This window comes from Crinia signifera, chromosome 2 (genome assembly GCF_055691185.1).
Source record: "Crinia signifera chromosome 2, ASM5569118v1, whole genome shotgun sequence".
NCBI classification, from domain to species: domain Eukaryota; kingdom Metazoa; phylum Chordata; class Amphibia; order Anura; family Myobatrachidae; genus Crinia; species Crinia signifera.
Window position 1 is genome coordinate 399,494,803 of NC_139218.1, and position 24,593 is coordinate 399,519,395.

General features: G+C 49.0%; 1 protein-coding gene across 1 annotated transcript in view; it reads right to left on the minus strand.

Moving 5' to 3' along the window:
- The window catches only part of ARAP1 (ArfGAP with RhoGAP domain, ankyrin repeat and PH domain 1), a 199,326-nt gene extending 183,482 nt beyond the window's left edge, over window positions 1–15,844 (minus strand). Inside the window, exon 1 of the mRNA XM_083170539.1 lies at window positions 15,742–15,844. The gene's annotated coding sequence lies outside the window, so the exon portion shown is untranslated. The remainder of the gene's footprint in view (window positions 1–15,741) is intronic.
- Between the last annotated feature and the right edge of the window lie 8,749 nt (window positions 15,845–24,593).

A 24,593-nucleotide genomic window follows, 5' to 3' on the forward strand; every position in this document is an offset into this window, starting at 1 on the left:
TTTCTGTGCAGGGAAAATACTGACTGCATGATTTTACACTGCAATATAGATCTCACTTTGAAGAAAAACCCCACCCAAATCTAATTCTCTCTGCACAAGTTACATCTGCCCCACCTGCAGTGCACATGGTTTTGTCCATCTAAGAAAGATTTTGTCAGAAAGAATGAACTAGAATAACCCCCAATGTAAGGAGAACAGGTCATTGAGTCATTGTATGAACGTTACAGATTCTCCCCCCAGAAATGTCCTGATCTGAACTTACAGCTAAATGACAATGATCAGTGATCTAGCGCATAATGTCCCCGATATAACAACGCTAATTCTGCGCACCTCAACCAGGCGGGAAAACCGGTGTGGGCAAATACCAAGAGCCTGATTCTGATTGGACACAAACTGCACATAGCGCCGATGTTCCCGATTCGCTACAGTGCATGCGTTAGCCTGAGTGCCGCACGAAGGCATTGCTGCATACGACACAGACAGAAATGGCGCAGCACAGAGATGGCCGTTCCCCGGGGGTGAGTGGGAGCAGAGCACCAAAATATTCCACCCGGTAGGTGTCTTATTGGAGCATCAGCGATGGCGGCTGCATTATCAGGTGCACAGATGGCCATAGCCAGGCGGAAAACTGCAGCAGCGCAGGTGTGAGCCCGACGGCGCGTGTCAAGAATCAGCGCGGATCCAGGGCTTCAGGCACAGGCCAGTACTTTACGCGGAGGCTGAAACTAGCATTTGCATATTATCGCTGCCACAACTCCGCCAACAGGCGCTAGAGTGGGCGCAGCATGAATTAGGCCCCAAGTGAGATTTTCCTCCGCGGTAACACATTCTATGCGGAGAGGGAGATAGAGAGAGAGACACAGACAGAGAGAGAGGGAGAGGGTGTCACTGTCCCCTCAGGGTAGCCTGCATCTGTTACCGCCGGATACCACTAAGCTGCTCAGGCCTGCCTGGAGCAGTCCTCTGGTTACTGCCCTCCCCACTGACAGACCCTCTGTTGTCACGGCAGCAGGGCACGTACCTTGTATGTCGGAGGGACTCTCCCGGCTCTGTCCACCTTACCCTCCCTGTCTGTGACTTCCTCATTACTCAGACAGCAGATGAGGAACTAATAACAGCGATGTTCTGACAGAGAACACCCCGAGATCACATCCCCGTATCCGAGACGGGATATGGTCACTGGGTCCAACACTGATGGTCGATGGTGCTTAGGTCGAGACCTGAAATCGGTTGACATGGCTAAGGGAGGTCGACACAATCCTAATTCATGTCAACCTATTTCAGGTGTCAACCTAAGCCCTGTCGATTTTCAGTGGTCGATCCAAATGAACCGTACCCTCCGAGGCATGGGCAGAAGCCTATGACAGCGACAGAGATAACGGAACCGGGGACTGAAGGTCGACAGGGTCAAAAGGTTGACACAAGCATTAGGTTGACATTGGGAAGGTCAATAGACAGTCTAAAGGAAAGGTCAACATGGATTTTTCACTTTTATTTATTTATTTATTTTTTTAGTTGACATGTGCGGAAATGCAATATTTCTGCCCTACAATCCATTAGGGAGGGAGAACAGACCTGCCGACCGTAGGCATGACCTTTAGTGGGCAACCAATGTATGACGGACCTTAATAGTGTTGACCCAATGGCCCATAGAGGGTGTCAGGATTCCCGATTACAGGCCTGATTCAATACCGCAGGCAAAGTGACAGAAATTGCAGACCGTGGTTTTCGCCACAAGCACCGCAGTCACCCCGTGATCACAGTTTATGTAGCGGCGGGGGTGGCAATGACCAATCGTTGGGGGGGGGTATGCGTGACATCATACACACAATGATGTGCAGTGAAAGGTGTCAGTCCGGCAACATTGGACACCGCGACATTCTCCTGGTGATTTCTGCTCCCGGAGAGGTGACTAATGATGTGCCACAAACCCACCCATCACCATCTCACCCGGTCCCAGGGGCCTGTGAGCCCCACAAACCCTGCATCCATTATAGCCGACGGGCATGAGTCATGACGCAGGGTTACAAACTCTGAAAGCAATGTAGCGCAGAAGCAGCGCGTCACAGAAGGATTACGGAGCAGGAAGAGTCGGTTAAGTCATGAAGGAAATACCCGAGGACACAAGGTTTCATTGTTCTTATACGCAGGATGTCACAACAATGGGGAAAGCGACAGAGGTACAACTTCTAAATGGCAGAATCCCAATACCCCTCACTAATAACCAGTCCGGTCGCCGTTACAATTTACTTCAAGAGCTTCGGAAGTCTCCCTGTATTCCCGGACTGGTGGCAGGATGACCCCACGACTGAATTTAACAATTCCCTGATTAGATGTTGCATTATAAACCTGATCCTGACATACGAATCATTGAAGAACACAGACAGAACATTATTACATGTATTTAATGTGACCAAAAGCCGTAATGCTTGATGGATACAAAATACTATTTCACTTATGGGTAAAGTTGTATCCCTCCAGGATCACAGCAGGACAGTGACACTTTGAATGTGGTGGCTCTTTGTCGTCTCTGTTTCGGGGGCATGGCCAGGACCTAAGGGGGTGCAGGGCTTCCCCCAAGCTCTCCGAACAGCAGCTGCGAGGGCGGGCGGACAAGGCTATTTTAGCAGGGTGCTGCTACATGTAGGGCACGTTTTGCCCATTAAAAATCAGACAGGGTGTGGCACCCGGGTGTGGTACAGGGGTCCGACAGTCATTAGCCCGAGGTGACGCAGGAATAGAGTGGGAGAAAGGGGATTATTACTGCTCAAAACTCCGAAAAAAAGGCATGTGCAAACTATGGCCCTCCGGCTGTTGTGAAACTACACATCCCATCATGCCTTGCCACAGTTTTGCTATTAGGGAATGCTAAAACGATGGCAAGGCATGCTGGGATGTGTAGTTTCACAACAGCTGAAGGGCCGTCGTTTGGAAATGCCTGTTTAAAGAACTGCTGCAAAATCCCAATTAAAGGACTAAAACGCCACAAACACAAGAAAGCTCTTTCATAAAGTCAACTTAGCAATTAGACTGTGCCAAGTTTAGGAGGAAAGAAAATCTGTGATCGTCCAAGTGCCAAGTCAGATATACGCATAGGGACGGACTTGTGGGTAACTGGGTGGAGACCATGTGACTGCACAGACGCTGGCGTACGGATGAACGGTATACACAAGCAGATTACCACAAGACAGTAAACGGGAATGCTACGGCCATATGGAAAAGCAGCCACATCTGCGCCAACATAGAATCAGCCCCAGTGTGTGAGCAGGACGCTGTTGTCTCCGCACATGTCACTCAGAGCTCTCCCCCACTCACACACTCCGCGACCATCCTCGTCCATATACTCATCTCCAGCTTTGGTCACCAGCCCCTAGTACATACCTGCCTACTTTTTTTTAGGAGTGATAGGGGGGCGGGACAAGGTTACATTTCAAGGGGGGGATGAGGCTGATGTCACCAAGCCACGCCCCCATGACAGCCTCGGCAATTCAAGGGTCCGCAGATTGGGGAAAGGGCTAAAGTTATGCAATTCTCATCATTTTAGCCCCACCCCCTACCCGCGGACCCGACCCACACAATTCTGGATTTTTTGCAGCATGGAAGAGAGGAGCAGGGGCTGCAGGGGTGAGGCAGGAGACTTGCCCACCTTTCCGGGGGAGCCGGGAGAAGCACCTGATTCGCGGGAGCCTCCCGGCCATTCGGGAGGGTATGCCCTAGTGGTATCCGAATCACGTCCTCACTACTTACATCTAAGCTGTAATGTGTATTGTATTGTGGTGCTCTCTTACCTGTACTAGTATTACTGTTATTTATTTACTGTAAGGTTACGTTTTGTCCCCCTGTACTATTCCATTGTATGCCCCCTGTACTATTCCATCGTATGCCCCCTGTACTGTTCCATTGTATGCCCCCTGTACTGTTCTATTGTATGATCTCTGTACTGTTCCATTGTATACCCTCTGTACTGTTCCATTGTATGCCCTCTGTACTGTTCCATCGTATGCCCTCTGTACTGTTCCATCGTATGCCCCCTGTACTGTTCCATCGTATGCCCCCTGTACTGTTCCATCGTATGCCCCCTGTACTGTTCCATCGTATGCCCCCTGTACTGTTCCATCGTATGCCCCCTGTACTGTTCCATCGTATGCCCCCTGTACTGTTCCATCGTATGCCCCCTGTACTGTTCCATCGTATGACCTCTGTACTGTTCCATAGTATGCCCTCTGTACTGTTCCATTGCATGCCCTCTGTACTGTTCCATTGCATGCCCTCTGTACTGTTCCATTGCATGCCCTCTGTACTGTTCTATTGCAGGCCCTCTGTACTGTTCTATTGTAGGCCCTCTGTACTGTTCTATTGTAGGCCCTCTGTACTGTTCTATTGTATGCCCTCTGTAGGTTTCTGCAAAACACTTGTGGCTCCTTATAAAAAAAATATAATAATAATAATAAATGTTTGTATGTCCCCCCAATACTTGCATGGGCTTCCTCCGGGTGCTCCGGTTTCCTCCCACACGCCAAAAATATACTGTACCGTAATGAGAAGTTCATTGGCTCCCAACAAAAGTGACCCCTTGTGTAACAGCGCGTGGACGGTTCGCGACGCTGCGCTCGGTCGCCGACAATGGAATGATTTTTTTTTCTCATCCGCAAATAAAAGTTAGTCTAGACTTTTATTTCCTATGGAGATTGCCAAATTCTGTCATGTGACGCCAGCTGCCCGCCGGCCCCACTCAGACATCGCCACACCTGCATTACCAGGGAAACAAGTGGTTTTATGGGGAAACCCATAAATCAGCGGGCGTTCGCCTGCACCCTTCCCTCCCTTCACAAAGGGAACGCCTCGGCCAGTGTGATGGTCGCCAAAGGCCTATACATATTTGCCCATGCCCACACCATCTGCCCGGGGATGCCAACCAGGTATGAATCACCCCCAAAGAGTAGAAGCTCCACTGGGGCAGGAACTGATGTGAATGGGTAAATATCCTCTGTACAGCGCTATGGAATATGTGTGCGCTATATAATAACTGGCCTGTAATAAGTATACGGTGCGCACAAAGACTTGCTGTGCGTATTTCCTGCTTAGCGATGAGCACAGGACGAGCAGGAAGTTTTGCGCACAACAAACATTACAATAATTGGCTGGCATCCGGGTGAAAGTCTGGGCACAGAACAATGACGGCCTTAACCAGACAGAGATTACACTTACAGTATTCTGTGATTCCTTAATAACGGCTGTGTCTGCGGAGTTATGGCTCATCGCTGGGAACATTTCCCTTATTAGCGCGGTGGTACACAGGAAGCGCACCCCTGACACTGTCCCCTACACAAACACATTTACAGTAACGTCATAAACAAGGTTACCCCATCGCCCCGCTGTGCTACCGCCAGATACTCGGCCTGTGTAACCGCATCACGCAAAAACATCATATGCACCTACACGCTATACAAACATACGTGGTCAACTGTACAGCACCCCCATATATACATTCAGCCATGTATCTGATCTCCGCTCATCTGGGTAAGCTGCCTCCTAGACTGTGGAAGATGGGTGCGGGGATTGGACTGCATTAGCCAGGTCGCGTACCAAGGTAAGGGCCAGGATCCCTGTTTGCATACCAACTGATCCCATAAGTACCTCCAGAAAGGTACATACACTTTATGGGTGCAGGGTGAGGTGGGTGCTCCTGTGGACCCTACAACCATCTCATCTCTGTCCACCTAACCCCAACCCTGCCTCCTATCTCTCCTCTTTCACCTCCCCTCCTCTCTGTCCCCTAACCCAAACCCTGCCTCCTAACAGTCATCTGTCCCCTTTCACCTACTCTTATCTCTGTCCCCCGCAACCAACTGAATTCCTGTGTCTCATCTCTGTCCCCCTAACCCCAACCCTGCCTCACTCATCTGTACTCACCACTGTCCCCCTCATCCCCATGACTTTCTTTGCCTCATCGCTGACCCCTAACCCCAACTCTGCCTCCTATCTCTCATCTTTCTCCTTCCACCTCCCCTCCCCTCATCTATGTCCCCCTAAATCCAACCCTGCCTCCTTTCACTCATCTGTCCTCTTTCACCTCGCCTCATCTCGGTCCCCCCAACCCAAACTCTGCCTCCTATCTCTCATCTGTCCCCTTCCACCTCCCCTCATCTCTGTCCCCCTAAATCCAACTCTGCCTCCTTTCACTCATCTGTCCCCCTCCACCTCCCCTCATCTCTGTCCCCCTAAATCCAACCCTGCCTCCTATCACTCATCTGTCCTCTTTCACCTCAACTCGGTCCCCCTAACCCAAACTCTGCCTCCTATCACTCATCTGTCCTCTTTCACCTCCACTCATCTCTGTCCCCTAACCCCAACCCTGCCTCCTATCTCTCATCTGTCCCCTTTCACCTCCCCTCATCTCTGTCCCCCGCAACCCATTGAATTCCTGTGTCTCATCTCTGTCCCCCTAATCCCAACCCAGTCTCCTATCTCTCTTCTGTCCCCTTTGACCTCCTGCGCGGACACCAGCTTGCCTCCTTTTTTAAAACATTTGTATCACTGTCTTATTATTCATCTATTTAGTTCCTTTTACATTTAAGTTGTAACACAAATATATCACTAAAAATAAAAGTTTTATCTAACTACCAAAATAATCTTTACAGCCTAAAGACAACATCAGCAAACATGGCTGTTTAATGAGCACATTCTGATAAGCATGATAGTGGTCGGTGCAATGACCTCACCCCCCTCTCCCCCCTCTCAGCCATTGAGGAAACAAATTGTAGACAAAGTCATTTTTGAGCAGAGTGTAAAGTGCACAACAACCTGATTATACACATAAACATAACACGCGTGACCCCAGCTATACCGGTCACTGTACCGTGTGTTCTCTACAGGGGGTGTGTACGCTACATGTCAGCAACGGTACCCATCCATGTGTCACTATAATAACCAGATGGTGTAGGGGGCAGTGGTGTAACAGTGGCACTGCAGCGGCTTGGGGGGAGCCGGCATTGTGGGGGCGCGTGTACTGATTCCAATGGATCTGGCCATCCATAAGGAATCTGCTAAAAATGTCTCTCCAAACCAGAGCCAGTGCCCAGCCCAAGTGCCCAGCACAACCTGTACCAGTACCTAGCCCAACCAGAGCCCAGGTCAAACAGTACCAATACCTTGCCCAAACTGCACTAATACGTTACCCAACCTGTACCAGTGCCCAGCCCAACCTGTACCAGTGCCCAGCCCAACCAAAGCCAGTGCCCAGCTCAAACAGTACCAATGCCTTGCCCAAACTGCACTAATACGTTGCCCAACCTGTACCAGTGCCCAGTCCAACCTGTACCAGTGCCCAGCCCAACCAAAGCCAGTGCCCAGCCCAACCAGAGCCACTGCCCAGCTCAAACAGTACCAATACCTTGCCCAAACTGCACTAATACGTTGCCCAACCTGTACCAGTGCCCAGCCCAACCTGTACCAGTGCCCAGCCCAACCTGTACCAGTGTCCAGCTCAAACAGTACCAATGCCTTGCCCAAACTGCACTAATACGTTGCCCAGCCTGTACCAGTGCCCAGTCCAACCTGTACCAGTGCCCAGCCCAACCAGAGCCAGTGCCCAGCCCAACCAGAGCCAGTACCCAGCCCAACCAGAGCCAGTGCCCAGCCTAACCAGAGCCAGTACCCAGCCCAACCAGAGCCAGTGCCCAGCCTAACAAGAGCCAGTGCCCAGCCTAACCAGAGCCAGTGCCCAGCCCAACCAGAGCCAGTGCCCAGCACATCTATTATCAGCTGCTGAGAGATTACCTACACGTGGGTCACACAGTAAAGCTGGAAATGTCAGGAGGAGATCTGTCCATGGTCACCGACCACACGTTAGCCAGTTATAGTGGCACAGAGACGCTCCTGGTGCACAGTCTGCCACCACTCTGTCCTCACGTCACTGTCACCATCACACACTAAGAAGTATATGACTGGCAGAGCAGATTCCGGGCCCAGAGGTCTATCTTACTCGAGGGACCCTCCCGTAGCCGGGCACAGGGGCAATCTCCATGGGACACTACACTCCCAACATGTCCTGACCGCCGGCCATAATACATCTATTACACCCTATACAGACATAGGACACTCCACCCCCAACATGTCCTGACCACTGGCCATAATACATCTATTACACCCTATACAGACATAGGACACTCCACCCCCAACATGTCCTGACCGCCGGCCATAATACATCTATTACACCCTATACAGACATAGGACACTACACCCCAACATGTCCTGACCACTGACCATAATACATCTATTACACCCTATACAGACATAGGACACTACACCCCAACATGTCCTGACCACTGGCCATAATACATCTATTACACCCTATACAGACATAGGACACTACAGCCCAACATGTCCTGACCACTGACCATAATACATCTATTACACCCTATACAGACATAGGACACTACAGCCCAACATGTCCTGACCGCCGGCCATAATACATCTATTACACCATATACAGACATAGGACACTACACCCCCAACATGTCCTGACCACTGGCCATAATACATCTATTACACCCTATACAGACATAGGACACTCCACCCCCAACATGTCCTGACCACTGGCCATAATACATCTATTACAGTCTATACAGACATAGGACACTACACCCCAACATGTCCTGACCGCCGGCCATAATACATCTATTACACCCTATACAGACATAGGACACTCCACCCCCAACATGTCCTGACCACTGGCCATAATACATCTATTACACTGTATACAGACATAGGACACTACACTCCCAACATGTCCTGACCGCCGGCCATAATACATCTATTACACCATATACAGACACAGGACACTACACCCCAACATGTCCTGACCGCCGGCCATAATACATCTATTACACCCTATACAGACATAGGACACTACACCCCAACATGTCCTGACCGCCGGCCATAATACATCTATTACACCCTATACAGACATAGGACACTACACCCCAACATGTCCTGACCGCCGGCCATAATACATCTATTACACCCTATACAGACATAGGACACTACACCACAACATGTCCTGACCGCCGGCCATAATACATCTATTACACCCTATACAGACATAGGACACTACACCCCAACATGTCCTGACCGCCGGCCATAATACATCTATTACACTGTATACAGACATAGGACACTACACTCCCAACATGTCCTGACCGCCGGCCATAATACATCTATTACACTGTATACAGACATAGGACACTCCACCCCCAACATGTCCTGACCGCCGACCATAATACATCTATTACACCCTATACAGACATAGGACACTACACCCCCAACATGTCCTGACCGCCGGCCATAATACATCTATTACACCCTATACAGACATAGGACACTCCACCCCCAACATGTCCTGACCACTGGCCATAATACATCTATTACACTGTATACAGACATAGGACACTACACTCCCAACATGTCCTGACCGCCGGACATAATACATCTATTACACTGTATACAGACATAGGACACTCCACCCCCAACATGTCCTGACCGCTGACCATAATACATCTATTACACCCTATACAGACATAGGACACTACACCCCAACATGTCCTGACCGCTGACCATAATACATCTATTACACCCTATACAGACATAGGACACTACACCCCAACATGTCCTGACCGCTGACCATAATACATCTATTACACCCTATACAGACATAGGACACTACCCCCCAACATGTCCTGACCATTGGCCATAATACATCTATTACACCCTATACAGACATAGGACACTACACCCCAACATGTCCTGACCGCTGGCCATAATACATCTATTATACCCTATACAGACATAGTACACTACACCCCAACATGTCCTGACCGCCGGCCATAATACATCTATTACACCCTATACAGACATAGGACACTACACCCCCAACATGTCCTGACCGCTGACCATAATACATCTATTACACCCTATACAGACATAGGACACTACACCCCAACATGTCCTGACCGCTGCCCATAATACATCTATTACACCCTATACAGACATAGGACACTACACCCCAACATGTCCTGACCGCTGGCCATAATACATCTATTACACCCTATACAGACATAGGACACTACACCCCAACATGTCCTGACCGCTGGCCATAATACATCTATTACACCCTATACAGACATAGGACACTACACCCCCAACATGTCCTGACCGCCGGCCATAATACATCTATTACACCCTATACAGACATAGGACACTATACCCCAACATGTCCTGACCACTGGCCATAATACATCTATTACACCCTATACAGACATATGACACTACACCCCAACATGTCCTGACCGCTGGCCATAATACATCTATTACACCCTATACAGACATAGGACACTACACCCCAACATGTCCTGACCACTGGCCATAATACATCTATTACACCCTATACAGACATAGGACACTACACCCCCAACATGTCCTGACCGCCGGCCAGAATACATCTATTACACCCTATACAGACATAGGACACTATACCCCAACATGTCCTGACCGCTGCCCATAATACATCTATTACACCCTATACAGACATAGGACACTACACCCCAACATGTCCTGACCGCTGCCCATAATACATCTATTACACCCTATACAGACATAGGACACTACACCCCCAACATGTCCTGACCGCTGGCCATAATACATCTATTACACCCTATACAGACACAGGACACTACACCCCAACATGTCCTGACCACCGGCCATAATACATCTATTACACCCTATACAGACATAGGACACTACACCCCAACATGTCCTGACCGCTGCCCATAATACATCTATTACACCCTATACAGACATAGGACACTACACCCCAACATGTCCTGACCACTGGCCATAATACATCTATTACACCCTATACAGACATAGGACACTACACCCCAACATGTCCTGACCGCTGGCCATAATACATCTATTACACCCTATACAGACATAGGACACTACACCCCCAACATGACCTGACCGCTGGCCATAATACATCTATTACACCCTATACAGCCATAGGACACTACACCCCCACATGACCTGACCGCTGGCCATAATACATCTATTACACCCTATACAGACATAGGACACTACACCCCGACATGTCCTGACCGCTGGCCATAATACATCTATTACACCCTATACAGACATAGGACACTACACCCCGACATGTCCTGACCGCTGGCCATAATACATCTATTACACCCTATACAGACATAGGACACTACACCCCGACATGTCCTGACCGCTGGCCATAATACATCTACTACACCCTATACAGACACAGGACACTACACCCCAACATGACCTGACCGCTGGCCATAATACATCTATTACACCCTATACAGACATAGGACACTACACCCCCAACATGACCTGACCGCTGGCCATAATACATCTATTACACCCTATACAGACATAGGACACTACACCCCAACATGTCCTGACCGCTGACCATAATACATCTATTACACCCTATACAGATCTATTACACCCTATACAGACATAGGACACTACACCCCAACATGTCCTGACCACCGGCCATAATACATCTATTACACCCTATACAGACATAGGACACTACACCCCAACATGTCCTGACCACTGACCATAATACATCTATTACACCCTATACAGACATAGGACACTACACCCCCAACATGTCCTGACCGCTGGCCATAATACATCTATTACACCTTATACAGACATAGGACACTACACCCCAACATGTCCTGACCGCTGGCCATAATACATCTATTACACCCTATACAGACATAGGACACTACACTACACCCCAACATGTCCTGACCACCGGCCATAATACATCTATTACACCCTATACAGACATAGGACACTACACCCCAACATGTCCTGACCACCGGCCATAATACATCTATTACACCCTATACAGACATAGGACACTACACCCCAACATGTCCTGACCGCTGACCATAATACATCTATTACACCCTATACAGACACAGGACACTACACCCCAACATGTCCTGACCACTGGCCATAATACATCTATTACACCCTATACAGACATAGGACAATACACCCCCAACATGTCCTGACCACTGGCCATAATATATCTATTACACCCTATACAGACATAGGACACTACACCCCAACATGTCCTGACCGCTGGCCATAATACATCTATTACACCCTATACAGACATAGGACACTACACCCCAACATGTCCTGACCACTGGCCATAATACATCTATTACACCCTATACAGACATAGGACACTACACCCCAACATGTCCTGACCGCCGGCCATAATACATCTATTACACCTTATACAGACATAGGACACTACACCCCAACATGTCCTGACCGCCGGCCATAATACATCTATTACACCCTATACAGACATAGGACACTACACCCCCAACATGTCCTGACCGCTGGCCATAATACATCTATTACACCTTATACAGACATAGGACACTACACCCCAACATGTCCTGACCGCTGACCATAATACATCTATTACACCCTATACAGACATGGAACACTACACCCCGACATGTCCTGACCGCCGGCCATAATACATCTATTACACCCTATACAGACATAGGACACTACACCCCAACATGTCCTGACGACTGGCCATAATACATCTATTACACCCTATACAGACATAGGACACTACACCCCAACATGTCCTGACCACCGACCATAATACATCTATTACACCTATACAGACATAGGACACTACCCCCCAACATGTCCTGACCGCCGGCCATAATACATCTATTACACCCTATACAGACATAGGACACTACACCCCAACATGTCCTGACCGCCGGCCATAATACATCTATTACACCATATACAGACATAGGACACTACACCCCAACATGTCCTGACCACTGGCCATAATACATCTATTACACCCTATACAGACATAGGACACTACACCCCAACATGTCCTGACCGCCGGCCATAATACATCTATTACACCCTATACAGACATAGGACACTACACCCCAACATGTCCTGACCGCTGACCATAATACATCTATTACACCCTATACAGACATAGGACACTACACCCCAACATTTCCTGACCACTGGCCATAATACATCTATTACACCCTATACCAGGGCTGGGCAATTGCGGCCCTCCAGATGTTGAGGAACTACACATCCCAGCATGCCTTGCATCAGTTTCAGCATGGCCACATAGCAAAACTAATGCAAAGCATCCTGGGATGTGTAGTTCTTCAACATCTGGAGGGCCGCAATTGCCCAGCCCTGCCCTATACAGACATAGGACACTACACCCCAACATGTCCTATTGGGTAACAGACAGAACAGCATTTCTGTGCAGTAATTGGCTTTGGGGGGGGGTGTTATATTAGATCAGGGCGAGACGTAAGGACGCCCGTCTGATAACGAGGTACTAGCAGGAGTGAGTAATCCGTTTTGGCAACGGGCCTAAGAGTTTATGTGATTAAATCCCCCATTGTGCTCTCAGCTATTGAACCCTTTCCTTAGGTCACATGTGAGTGACTCACCCCCACACACAGCCCCCCAAAGTGTCCCGTGCAGCGGTGACGTCACCGACTCCTGCTACATACTCAGAGTTATTGGCTGCGACTACGGTGAGTAATTAACAGGTGCACTGTAATTCTGGAATAAGTATCTGTATTAATTATATACACCGGAGAGGGATCACAAGATCCCCCTCCCTCCGACGGTTACAGACAGACCCCATCTGATGAGCCCACCCAGGCAAAATCCAAAAAGTTACACTTGTGGGATCTGGTTACTGACAGTCCCCATGGAAAGCTCTGGGGATGGCTGCTGGCGAGGGCCGGGGAGGGGGGAGCAGGAGGAATCTACATGATCTCCGACACTGATGGTTTCCTCATTCATCCATTGGACGCGTGGGAAGCTGCAGGTTACGGATCCTTTATGAATAGGTCCCTTCTCCTGAGCTGTTATTATGGGGCGCATCCCCAGTCTGCCCTATATGATTCCTGATTGTCAGCGAGCAGCAGTGGCTGCAGGACGCCCCCTATTTGCTGCAGCGACGCTGACGTCACCCAGTCTCTTCAAAAGAGACCAGTTCCTGCTTTTTACTATGAAGTGCTGAATCAGTGGGAAGAAAACACAGAACACTGCAACTGTCTGATTTCCGGGACAGCGAGGTCCCAACGCAGAGATTCCCAAGCACGCCACAGCGCCGGAACCAGGCAGGAAAGCAGCCAAGGAGGGTTTATGTACTGAGCCTTGGAGAGTGAAAATGTGCAGAGAGATAAAGTAGCACCAGTCGGTTTCTCGCTGACATGTTACGGGCTGGGTTAGGAAACTGACAGTTAGGAGCTGACTGGGTGTTACTTTATCTCTCTCCAAGGGGCCTGATGATTTACGACGCTTGAAAAGTGATAAAATGGAGAGTGATAACCCACCAGCCAATCAGCTCCTAACTCGCACGTTACAGACTGTGTTTGAAAAATGACAGTTAGGGGCTGATTGGCTGATGGTTTATCACTCTCCACTATATCACGTTCTGCAGCTTAGTACACCTGTCCTTAGTGCTTCTTCATTGGTAGATTTGGCTTTGTGGGTTACGCTGCACAGGTGATTATCACAAAGCATCTTTGCACATATGAGCGGAGCCTGTCACACCTGTCCTCGGGCTACAGTCCCAGGTGTAACGCACCTTCAGGAATCTCCGGCACGTCTACAGGTGTCATACAGGAGAATCAGGGGATGCTGCAATTGTGTCACCGCAGGGCACTATACTGTATGTTACCGCGGCTAGTGCTGGACACCCAGAAATGATGCAGACAGGGCCCTGGACAACAGAGCTTGCACTCTAATCTCACCACGGGAGGGAGCATACTGGACTGCACACCCAGAAATAACCCAAAACACCCTGTACAGCAAAATTTACACCCTCTTCTCATCAATATAGGGAGCATTCGGTACACCCAGAATTAACGCAACAGGCCCTGTGCCGCAGAGCTGACGCTCTAAACTCACCACGGTAGGGAGCATTCTGTACACCCAGAAGTAACCCAACAGGCCCTGTGCCGCAGAGCTGACGCTCTAATTGAGTCGAGTCCCCCAGAAACCGCCTGATGTTGTGCCGCAGAGCTTACACTCCAATCTGAAAGCAGGACAGAGCGTACTCTATACCCTTGTCCAAACAGCTCTGTATCACTGAGCTGACTATCTAATCTCATGGCAGCAAGGAGTGTGCTGGAAACAATGTAACCGGTAATGTGCTGAAGAGCTTACACTCTAATCTCACTGCTGGGCTTCAGAGCACTTCCAGAGCAGGCCCAGTGGACAGCAGAGCTTACACTCTGCATACATATCACAGTGACACCTGTTACACCACAGCATTGGGCAGGACCCTACCTCAGCACAGGGCCCCCCCATGTAACCCATAACAGCACATACAGTAGCAGCAGGGCCCCTCCTCGCCCACAGAGCTTGCACTCTAATCTCACTGCTGGGCTTCAGACTACTTCCAGAGCAGGCCCAGTGGACAGCAGAGCTTACACTCTGCATGCATATCACAGTGACACCTGTTACACCCCAGCATTGGGCAGGACCCTACCTCAGGACAGGGCCCCCTCATGTAACCCATAACAGCACATACAGTAGCAGCAGGGCCCCTCCTCACCCACAGAGCTTGCACTCTAATGAGTACACAGTCACAGCACTAACCTTTCAGCAGCTCAGCACAAGCACTGGCCTTGTGTTACTTTGTGATGATGTTGTTGCTGTTTCCCAGTTCCTCCTCCTCCTCCATCTCCTCCTCCTCCTCCTCCTCCTCCTCCTCTCTGGGCTACTGGTATTAACCTCTTCACTAAATGGCACAAAAACAAAATCTCCTTTTCCTGGATGTGATTGGTCATCAGGGAGCAGAGATCGCCCTCTGGTGGCTGCTATGTGACTGTACATGCACTGCGAACCCCTTCCTGCCCTTCACACAGACAAGCCACACGCACACGGTCATTACGTCGGCTGTATTAAGGTCGACATGCACTGGGTCGACCACTTACGGTGGACAGGCCTTAGGTCGACACCCAAAATAGGTCCACATGGGTAAGGTCGACAGGGACGGAAGATTGACGCAAGCATTAGGTCGACAATGGGAAGGTTGACAGTTAAGAGGTCGACATGAACATGTAATTATTCCGCAGCTCTGCACCCTCCGTATATCGGACAAAACAAACTTTTTATGTAAAAAAACCTTTTATTGGACTTTTCTAGAAAGTGATCCATGATCTGTTTACTATCAGCATGGCGGACACTGGTAATGTGCTGAAGAGCTTACACTCTAATCTCACTGCGGACACGGGGAGAGCATCGCATCGATAGTAATAAACCTAGCGGCATATAAAGGGTGTCTTGTAGTAATCACTTCCTTCTCCTTTCTGTAAGTAAATATTGCCCAACATTGTCTTACTGACACTCTGCCAGTAACAAGGAGCGCTGGGGGTTGGGAGGGGAACTCATTTCAACCCCCCCAAATATTGGTTGAGTAATTAATCGGTATAGTAAACACTTAGTGTATATAATCTTTAATATTTGCTATATAGAAGCTTAAAAGCAATAATCACAGAAACATTATATACTGCTGCGTCCAAGAGTACAGTGATAGGACAAGAGGAAAACAAGACTATTATTGGTAGTTAGAACGGAACTGTCACATGTTAAATTTGGAGAAGACACACACACCATACACACACATTCACACATACACAAGCACACACACATTCACACATACACACGCACACACACTCCATATATAAGTAATAAAATTAATGTAAGATCGGGTGATGGAAATATTTTCAGAGAATGTTAAACTCTGATCATATTTGGCCGGAGATATCGCTTCTCATTGGTGGTTTGTTGTTCTGTGTGAATACATTGAAACAGGTAGAAGTACAAAGGAACATGCACACAGTGCTGTCAGCAGACAATGAAGCTCTGGTAGAGGATAACAATCAGAGTCCCGAATACCAGGACATGAGTATATAGGTGCGACAGAGCAGCAGACCTAGCTGGAAGCAGCACCGATACTAGGTTGGTAGACAGCAGATGCAGTACTTCAGTGTATATAATGGTGCTCTCATTGGTCGTCCAATACTAGATTCTCCCTATATACTCGCTTCCTCCATCGGTGCTTATACAATCTGTTATAATTACCTGTAGCAACTCACGCCCCTCTGTCATCCCCGTGTCCTCCTGTCCATGTATTGGAACAGTGGGTATAATATTATATACCTTGATATCATTTATGGGAGTATTAATACTCCCAGCACCGCACTCTAGAGCCGCCAGCTCATATTATCCCACACAGTGCCCCCACTCCGGTGATACTATGGGTAAGATGCTGAGTTGGGCATCTCAGAACTTGTATATTAGGATGCCTGGATGTACACTAGGGAAGGAATTTGCATTAAATTGCAGCGCAGGGCCATACAGGGGGGACAGCTGCGGAACTGCATGGGGCACCGCAACGCTCGTCCCGCTGTTGCCTCTGGAAGACGGGTCTGCCCTTCTACAAGTCTCTGTCCGTCCAGATCACCTGCCTGCGCGGCTGCTGCTGCTGCTGTGCAGCTAACACAAGTATTGTAGTTCTCTGCCTGCCCTGGACTCTACAAAACTTGTATCAGCGGCATGTATGTAATAAGCATTAAGGGGTGTGGTATTATGTGTAATGGGCATTACAGTTTGTGGTATAATGAGTAACGGGCATTACAGTTTGTGGTATAATGAGTAATGGGCATTACAATGTGTGGTATAATGTGTAATAGGCATTACGGTATGTGTAATAATGTATAATAGACATTACATTGTGTGTGGAATAATGTATAAAAGGCATTACGGTGTGTGTGGTATAATGTGTAATAGGCATTACGGTATGTGTAATAATGTACAGTATAATAGACATTACATTGTGTGTGGAATAATGTATAATAGGCATTACGGTGTGTGGTATAATGTGTAATGAGCATTACAGTGTGTGGTATAATGTGTAATGGGCATTTTGGTGTGTGGAATAATGTGTAATGGGCATTACAGTATGTGGTATAATGTGTAATGGCCATTATGGTGTGTGGTATAATGTGTAATGGGCATTTCGGTGTGTGGAACAATGTGTAAAGGGCATTATGGCATTTGATATAATGAGTAATGGGCATTACAGTGTGTGGAATAATGTATAAAGGGTATTATGGCGTGTGGTATAATGAGTAATGATCATTACGGTGTGTGGTATAATGTGTAATAGGCATTATGATGTGTGGTATAATGTGTAATGGGCATTTCGGTGTGTGGAACAATGTGTAAAGGGCATTATGGCATTTGATATAATGAGTAATGGACATTACAGTATGTGGCATAATGCGTTAAGGGTATTACGGTGTGTGGTATAATGTGTAATAGGCATTACGGTGTGCTTTAATGTGTAATGGGACTTACAGTGTAAAGTTTTTTTGTGCACCTTTGGAGGACGGCGGGACTATATGCTTCCACGTTTGTGGGGTCAGGCCGGGAGAAGGATATTACTGCGGGGGCCTGGTCAGCTCTTTACTCCTCCCGGATGCCAGGCCCGGTGTCCATGCTGTTGCACCTCCCAGACATTTTCTTTGTGCTGGACTCCTGGCTACACAATGCACACGTTTCATCCCCGTGCAATGCTCCCTCTCATCTATGGTGATGGCCCACTCGGGTCCTGGGGTTGGGGCTCATTACTACGGACCTCAGACGCTAAATGAGTGGAAACGCAACACTAGAAGCGCATGCAGTGTCCACCAATATATTCCTGCACCAATTACTATTATAGACTACTATACCATTGTGCAACACCTCCCTCCGCATGGAGGCTTCCAGTGTGCAGTACCAAGTGTCTCCTGCAGAGGGCGCAAATCTACCGATTTACCACACGTCTCCTATTTCCTCCCAGCACCCAGTCATTCCCTCTCCTGCTGCTTCCTATTCCCAGGACAGTGTCACGGCCTGCCACAGGGGGACGCTGGTGCAGCAGGGCATACCTGTGAGAGCGCTCTGGAGGGGTCCCACTGGTGGAGGTGCAGGGTGCAGGCGCTGGTCCTGTGTGGCTGGGCGTTCTTACAGCATGCTGACAAGGTCTGGGCTGTTTAGAGCCAGGAATAGCTCTCTGAGCACTGGACTCCTGCGGCGCCATCTTGGTTATGGGCAAACAGCCCATTTTGCCCTTACTTCGGTCCAGGAAGTCCCACTCAGATGGGAACCGCCCTGAGGGGTATTTAGGAGGAAGGCCTGGTACAGGAAGTTGCCAGTGCAACGTCTCCACAGTCTAGTACTGTGGCCACTAGTTCTCTGTGCTCCGTTACTATTTCAAACAGCTATTGGATTCCAGCACAACTACCGGTTCAGCTACCAGCTTCTGCTGAAGTCCTGTCTGCCAGTATAATCCAGCCTGCCTATTCCGCACTCCAGGTGGTCCTCCAAGCCTCTGCATTCCGGTATTACCCTCAGCCAAAGTGCCTACCCTCGTGTCGGCGACGCTGACATACTTGCAAGTGAACTTCCTGCTGCTGTCACAGTTTACCATCAATAAACCCATTCATGCAACAGCCGCTCATTCGTCCAGCACGTTTATTATACAGAGGTCCAGGCACTCCTGAAGTTCCCGTGTCCATACCGGGTCCACAAATTTCGCCAGGCGTGACAGTTTGCACTGGCCAGATGGATTCGGAAACCGGCCAGGGAACAAGTCCGGAGATATTGCATGGCATCGCCTCCCGATTGGAAGGATTAGAGGGGTCCCAGCAGCGGTTGGCCCAATGCCTGCAGGAAATCTCAGCCCGCCAAGACACCATCCAGGCCTCCTTAGTGAACATGGCTGCAGTCCGCCGGTCCGAACCTCCAAGCCCTCCAACAGCTTCCACCCCAGCTGTGGTGTCTCCATCTTCACTCCGTCTTTCCACTCCCAATTAGTGGCGTAACTCCCGGAGGCAATGGAGACTTTTGCCGCCGGGCGTTAGCCATCAGGGGGGGCACAGGGAGCAGGGAGTAGTAATAAGCCCCAGCCGCCACAGCAAGAATCCCCGGACCCCCCACGCCGCTCTGAAAGGGACTCCTGCGGCTGCCATGGTTGGATTTGGAGGAGGGAGGAGGGGGGGGGGGCACCCGGGCACGTGCCCCCCCCCTGTCATTTCCAACTTTTATTTTTAGAGACACGCAGCTCCTGGCCGACGCTTACTTATTTGAGCCTGCTGTGGAAGGCTGCCGAACGCTGCTTAGACACACTGACATGAGCTGGTGCTGCTGCGGAAAGCTGGAGGAGGCCTCCTCCAGCTTTCCGCAGCAGCACCAGCTCATGTCAGTGTGTGACAGTGGCGTCACTAAGGGGATGTTCGACCCGCACCCTGGTGTCACCCTCCACTGGGGTGACACCAATAGAGCCGCAATCGCACCCCAGGGGCTCGCGCAATAAACCCTGTCCCCCCGCTCTGTAACGCTGCACTGCGCTCCTTACTGAGAGACAGCCATAGGCTGCCAGCACTGCGTAAGGACAGCTGAGCTGAGCGCTGAACGATCTGCAGCCTGCGGCTCCGTGATTGGCTGGAGCACAGGCTACAGGGAGGAAGAGAGGTGGTGGGATGCCCGCCCCAGCATGGCAAATGCTAATCGGATGTGTGGAGAGACTTAACAACTGGGTGGAGGTGCTAACAGGAGGAGAGAGAAAGATGGAAGCTATCGCTCTCCTCCTATTTAAAACAGCAAAAGTAAGTCTTTTTTTATGTTTAATGTTCTGCATTTTATATATATTTTTTATTATTTTTATTTTTGTAGCATGATTTTATTTTCGACCAAAGCCTTAATCCAGCTATGGCCCACATTCCGATCTCAAGATCATGCTGCCACAGCCAGGTCCTAGGGCTAGGGTGGGATCTTGTGCCTGCCATCGCAGGAGCACTGCCAGGCGCACCGCCACGCGCCCATCAAGGTCTGGTAGACTTTAAGATTAACACCTCAACCTGCATCCCCCCTCTCACCCTGTATCTTCCCTTCCACTCTGCACCCCCTATCTCACCCATTACCCCTTGCAATGACCATGTAACCCTCATGGCAACGAGCATGTAATCCCACATGGTAATGAGCATGGTACCCCTGGTAACAAGCATGGAATCCCTAGCAATGAGCATGTAGGTAAGCAGCACTTAGCATAATTTGTAATAGGCATTACGGTGTTGAACATTATGGTGTGTGGCTAAATGTGTAATGGGCATTTTGGTGTAAATTTTTGGTCCGCACCTTCGGCGCGCAATGTCCCTGTTTATGATGTTTCTTGTGACATTATGTCAATTTTGGCTCAATCTGTGTGGCATGTGAATTTTTTAGCTCATTCCGTTTGGCATCATGTGTAAGGAGCAATTGTAATGGGGTCTATTATTTTGTTGCATAATGTGTAGAATGTGTAGAAGTGGTATATGGTGTGTGGTATACTACACTCAAGGACAAGCCCTCTTTTGAGTGACCACATACCCCTTTCCAGAGCACACGCACAACTGCATCCAAGGGGGGGCTGTGTACTTTAAATGCCAGGGTCCATATTTATAATCCCACTCCCATCCTCTCTCTGCTCTTCTCCTCTCCCTCTCCACTCTCTGAGCAGGCACACTGGCACCACTAACACCCCCCTCCAATCCCCCTCCCCTATCATGCTGCCCCCCTCTGTCATTTTCTCCTGGATCCGCCCCTGGCGGCTGCCAACCAACACGTGTCGGATCTCTATAATATATCCGATCCGCGCGGCTGCCCTCCCTACCCTATTGCAGTAGTGCACAGTGACAGCTCATGTCAAGTGCCTGCTGCAGAGAGAGCTAGTCTCTGGACAGCTGAGCGACGGCTCAGCCATCCAATGATATGTGACACTGCAGCCTGCGGCACCCTGATTGGCTGGTGCACAGGCTGCCCGGAGGGAGGCAGGAAGGATCCCTGAAGCACAGATCCCACTCTGTCACAGCTGCCAATTTTACAGTAAGACTGGCTGACCTTTATTTAAGTTGCATTTTATATATATATATATATATATATATATATATATATATATATATATATATATATATATATATATATATATGCCATCTTCTAATAAAAAGTTTTTTTTTATTATATATATATATATATATATATATATATATTTTTTTTTTTTTAATCCGATGGCACATATGATAGCCATAAATGCTGTGTGTGGTTGGTTGGGTTGGGGGGGCTGTTGGGGGGGCACCACTATCTAATCCGCCTCCGGGCGCCTCATATGAACTTACGCCACTGCTCCCAATAAGTATGATGGTACTCCTAAGCTGTGCCGTGGATTCATCAATCAGTGCGACATCCATTTCACCCTCCAGCCCTTCAACTTCCCGACTCAGAAAGCAAAAGTTGCATATATTGTATGCTTGCTCACTGGACCCGCACTGGAATGGGTCTCTCCCCTATGGGAACGGGAAGATCCTCTCCTAGATGACTATTCCGAGTTCCTTGATACGTTTAAGAGGATCTTTGATGAGCCGGGTTGTTCTACCTCTGCCTCGATGGAGATCATGCGCCTTCGTCAAGGGAATAGGCCTCTCGGCCAATATATTGTACAGTTTCAGACTTACGCTTCAGAGCTACGCTGGAATGAGGAAGCACTGATCTCAGCATTTTGGAACGGCCTCTCAGAACGCCTGAAAGATGATTTAACAACCCGAGATGTACCAGCCAAACTGGACGAATTGATCTCCCTGTGCAATAAGGTAGACTTACGCATTCGCGAAAGACAATCAGAGAAAAACAGAGGGGATCGATATCGCTTTCGGCCATCCTCCTCCAATCCAGTAGCCGTCCCAGCTTCGGCTCCCCCCGACGAACCCATGCAAATCAATCGAGCTCAGCTTACCCCAGAAGAACGTCAGAGACGCCGCCGCGAGAATCTATGTCTCTACTGTGGTACCGCAGGGCATATGGTGGCAAATTGTTCTCAGCGACCGGGAAACTCCCGCTCCTAGCCAGGCCTGGAGACACCAGGTTAGGAGTATTATCTCAGTCTCCAAGTATAGTAGAACCAGTTATGTCCATAACATTAGACTCGCCTCTGGGTCCTAAGACTGTGCTTTCTCTTTTAGATTCTGGAGCCGCAGAAAACTTTATTACTGCCGAGTTGGTTCATCAACTAAAGATTCCCGTCAGAGACCTCTCCCGAAGTATTTCCTTATCTGCCGTGGATGGAAGTCGAATTTCTTGTGGGTCGGTGACTCAGCAGACTTTTTCCCTTCCTGTTTATGTTGGAGCCCTCCATAGGGAACAGATTCAGTTTTTAGTTATTCCGAAAGCCTCGCATCAAATAGTTTTAGGTTATCCCTGGTTAAGTCTGCATAACCCCCATATTGATTGGCAACGGATGGAAATACTGTCGTGGGGAGAGTGTTGTTCTTCCACATGTTTACCCAAGATTCAACCCCTTAATAAAGTTTCCATCACTCCCTCCTTGCAAATTCCGTCTCCATATGTCTCTTATTCCGATGTTTTCAGCAAGCGAGCAGCAGAGGTTTTACCCCCACACAGGAATTGGGACTGTCCCATCGACCTCCTACCAGGGAAAGATCCCCCGAGGGGTCGCACCTATCCACTCTCGCTCCCGGAGACCAAAGCAATGTCCGAATACATCCAAGAGAATCTAGCGAGGGGCTTCATTCCTCCGTCAACCTCACCAGCAGGGGCAGGATTCTTCTTTGTGCAGAAAAAAGATGGAGGCTTGAGACCCTGCATAGATTACCGGGGCCTGAACACAATCACTGTGAAGAATCGCTACCCACTTCCTCTTATTACAGAACTGTTCGATCGGGTTAAAGGAGCAACGCTCTTCACCAAATTAGATCTCCGTGGTGCATACAATTTGATCCGGATCCGGGCCGGAGATGAATGGAAGACCGCGTTCAATACCCGTGACGGACACTTTGAATATCTGGTCATGCCATTTGGACTCAGCAATGCTCCTGCTGTGTTCCAGAATTTCCTAAATGAAATTTTTAGAGACCTTCTATTTAAATCAGTCGTAGTCTACTTAGACGATATCCTGATCTTCTCTTCGAATCTAAAAACCTACCGACGTCATGTACGAGAAGTCCTCCAGAGGTTACGAGAGAACCACTTGTACTGTAAGTTGGAGAAGTGTTTCTTTGAACAATCCTCTATGCCTTTTTTGGGATATATCATCTCGGGACATGGGCTAAAGATGGACCCGGAAAAGGTACAAGCCGTTCTAAACTGGTCTCGACCAACAACCCTGAAAGCCATCCAGCGATTCCTGGGCTTCTCTAATTATTACCAGAAGTTTATTAGAGGATTTTCTACCCTGGTCGCACCTCTCACTGCCCTCACCCGAAAGGGGGCAAATCCAGCTCAGTGGACCCCCGAAGCAGAATCTGCTTTTTGCTCCTTAAAACAAGCATTCACCTCAGCTCCCATCCTGAGACAACCAGACACCAGTCAACCCTTCTTCCTGGAGGTGGACGCATCCTCGGAAGCAGTAGGCG